Source organism: Carlito syrichta, unplaced genomic scaffold, assembly GCF_000164805.1.
Source record: "Carlito syrichta isolate Samal-C Ts95f unplaced genomic scaffold, Tarsius_syrichta-2.0.1 Scaffold316401, whole genome shotgun sequence".
Lineage (NCBI taxonomy): Eukaryota > Metazoa > Chordata > Mammalia > Primates > Tarsiidae > Carlito > Carlito syrichta.
In genome coordinates this window covers 442,248-445,649 of record NW_007260497.1, presented here as the reverse complement: position 1 = coordinate 445,649, position 3,402 = coordinate 442,248, and the positions used below count along the sequence as shown (strand labels likewise).

At 56.5% G+C, this 3,402-nt stretch overlaps 1 pseudogene; it reads right to left on the bottom strand.

The window, feature by feature from the left end:
- The window catches only part of LOC103276901, a 37,831-nt pseudogene that overhangs the window by 31,810 nt on the left and 2,619 nt on the right, over positions 1-3,402 (bottom strand).

The window sequence follows — 3,402 nt, the reverse complement described above, 5'->3', positions numbered from 1 at the left end:
TCCCTCCCCCCCACCCCTGCCCACTCCTCGATGTCCGAACTGTGCCCTAGACCCGGGGGTGGCGTTGGCGGGGCAGGTCCCCGCGCGCCCTCACGGACAAGTGACCTTGACGAAGCCCTTCGTCCCGGCGCGGATGTCCTGGGGATCCCGCAGCGGAACCCACTTCTGGTAGAAGTGGCCATCTGGGGACGGAGGGGCGGGCCAGGGGTCCAGACCGGCAGGACGCTCCGGGTGGCCCATGGCCGGGGCTCCTGTCAGTCTCAGCAGGGAGGAGCGGGAGTGCCGAGTCCAACCTCCACGAGAGGTGGCCGTTCCAGAAGCAATCGGACGGGAGGCTGTGCAGCCCACAGGATTTGCTTCTGGGGTTCTGGTCCTTGCAGATGAGTCCCAGTAAAGGGAGGGCTCGATACCTGGCTGGTCGAAGACGATGCCCAGGTCCATCCTGAAGGTGCCTATCCGGGTGGCCATGAAGGGAGGCTCCGCGAATGGAAAGCCTGAGGGAGGCGGTGTTAGTCCTGGAACCCTCACACCCTTCTTCCCGAAGGTCGCTTCTCGCCTATCCTCACCCTGGTCTCCAGCAGCAAGTCTTGGAGGCGGAGCCGGGTCTCATGAAATTCGAATAAGAAGTACTGGGTTGGTAGCGTAGGTGAAACGATTGAGACGTGGAAGACCCGGGCCAGTTTCCCCCAGTCTCTTGCAAAGAGATCACCCTCCTTGCCTCCACCCAACCCTCGACAGCGCCTCCCTGCAAACTTTCCCTCCATGAGCCCCGCCCACTCACAGGCGGGCACCTGATTCAGTTTCCTCTCAGGCCATGCCCCCTCCCGGGACAGTTTCTGTCTGGTTGCGGCCATTCCCCCAGGCCTACCCTCCTCCCTGGTGTACCCATTCGCAGAGCCTCCCTTCATGGCCACCCGGATAGGCACCTTCAGGATGGACCTGGGCATCGTCTTCGACCAGCCAAGTATCGAGCCCTCCCTTTACTAGGACCAATTGTAGAAGGGGCAATTGGTCCCTCACTGTGTGGCGGTCACCCTGCGCTGTTCCCCGACGTGCACGGCCACATAGGGGTTAATGTTGACCCCCACCAGTTTCTGGGCCTCCAGCACGGTGACCCCCACCTGAGGGGCACAGAAGGAGGAGGAAAGAAAGCCAGATCTGCCTTGGTAGGGGAGGACCATGGGCCCCCTCCCCCTCCCCCCACAGAAGAGATGGCCCTCCCCAAGGGTTAGGGTCTGGAATAAGAGGCCTACCTGGAAGTCCAGGGCTCTGGACACCTGGAAGGGATCCCCATGGGCCAGGCCTTGGGCTTGGCTGGGAAGAAGTTTAAGGCCAGCTCTGACTTGGCCCCTCCCCACTTCCCACCCCACCCTCCACACTTGCTTGGTGCTGAGTAAGAGATCTGCTCTCCCTCTAAACTTTTGGATTCCAAGTCCTTCAGGTCTTGTCTTGCTGCCCTCCACCTCAACTCTACACCCAGAATTTGACATATTCCTGGAGCCCTGGAACCATTCACCAATTCAACGGAGATTTATTGCGCACCTGCTATATGCCAGCATTGTTCTAGGCACTGTGAAACTGCAGTAAACAAAAGACAAAACTCTTTGCCCTCATCAAGACTTCATCACCGAGATGTGTGTGAGCCAGCATAACTGTGTGCATGAACATGGCAGTGTCTGTGCCTGTGAACGAGTGGACCTTGACCCCAGAGTGTCCACACTTCCCAGCCTGCGACCCTGTGTGTATGAGAGTAGACAGGCAGGTCTATATGTGTGAGCAGAGACTAACTCATGGTAGAGTGTGGGAGCAAGTGCACTATGGGTGCAGGTTACCTCTTGAGGGGGCTGAGCATAACTCCCGAAAGCTCCATGTCAGGCTCATCCACCGGTTCCACGTCCAGCTCCAAGTCCAGCTCATGCTCCTCGGCCTGCCGGCCTAGGCCTCGAGTCAGCCTATGGCCCAAAGCCACTGCCCACAGCTCCAGCTGGGCCTCTGCCACCCTGATAAGAAAGGCCCTCAAGGAACATGCCTGGAACCTATCACCTATCTCTGATCATCCCAACTTCCTGGATCCCTGATCCTTGGACTGACTCCCCTGACCCCAGGACTGTTTTCTGATGTTGTGGCTAATTCCACTGATCCTGGGACAGACCTTAACCCTGGGAGCCCTCTAACTCCAGAGTTGACCTCTGATCCTACGACTGACCTCAGGCCCTGGAACTGATTTAGTACTCATCTAAGACTCAAGGTGACCCCACATCACTGGCTCCTAACTTCAATACTGACTTCAGTGATCCCAGGTCATCACCACATACTTACTCCAGCTCCTGGAAGCCCACATTGGGGATGATCAGCTCTGAGCTGGGAGGGGGAGAAATGAAGGGAGTGAGAGGAGCAGGCCCGACTACAGAGCTGCAGCCCCATCAACATGCATCCAAGGGTCACCATTTCAGCAGATCCAAAGCAGAATTGGATACCACTTCTCCCTTTGCAGGACTGTCTGGGCTGGAACCACTAGGCCTTGCTTAAGCTGCTGGGGAGAGTGGAGGGGGTGACTTGTCCTGGATGGGTGCCCCAAAGTCCTCTTCTGCCCAGGCTCGCCTAACACCCTCTGGGAGCTGATACTTCAGGTCAAGCTCCACATGGTTCTAAAAGCAGATAGTGTTCCCCCTCCAGCTACACCAAGGCTAGGAGAAGTCAGAGGACAATGCCTTTTATTATATCTGTAAACACAGACCCTCCTGACCTGCATCTGTGGTGCCTCATGGTTCCTCTCTGATCATGAATAACGTTGACTACTCACAACCTGTTAAGAACTTACCAGCCAGGCGTGGTGGCTCACACCTATAATCCCAGCACTTTGGGAGGCCAAGGTGAGAGTATTGCCTGAGTCCACGGGTTTCGAGACCAGCCTGGGCAATTTGGCAAGACCTCATCTCTACAATAAATCAAAAAAAATAGCTGGGTGTGATGGCATGTGCCTGTAGTTCTAGCTACTTGGAAGGCTGATGTGGAAGAATCACCTGAGCCCAGCAGGTTGAGGCTGCAGTGGCTGTGAGCATGCCGCATGCCACTGCACTCCAGCCCGGGCAATAGAATGAGACACCAACTCAAAAAAAAAACCCAAAAAAAAAAACCATGGTAGCGCATGCCTATAATTCTGGCTACTTGGAAGGCTGAGGCGGAAGGATCACCAGAGCCCAGCAGGTGGAGGCTGCGGTGGCCGGGAGCGGCCACTGCACTCCAGTCTGGGTGACAGAGTGAGACTCTAACTCAAAAAGAAAAAGAGAAAAAGAACTTACCATGGCCAGTAGCTCATGCCTATAATCCCAGCACTCTGGAAGGCCAAGGTGAGAGGATTGCCTGAGCCCACAGGTTCGAGACCAGCCTGGGCAACTTGGC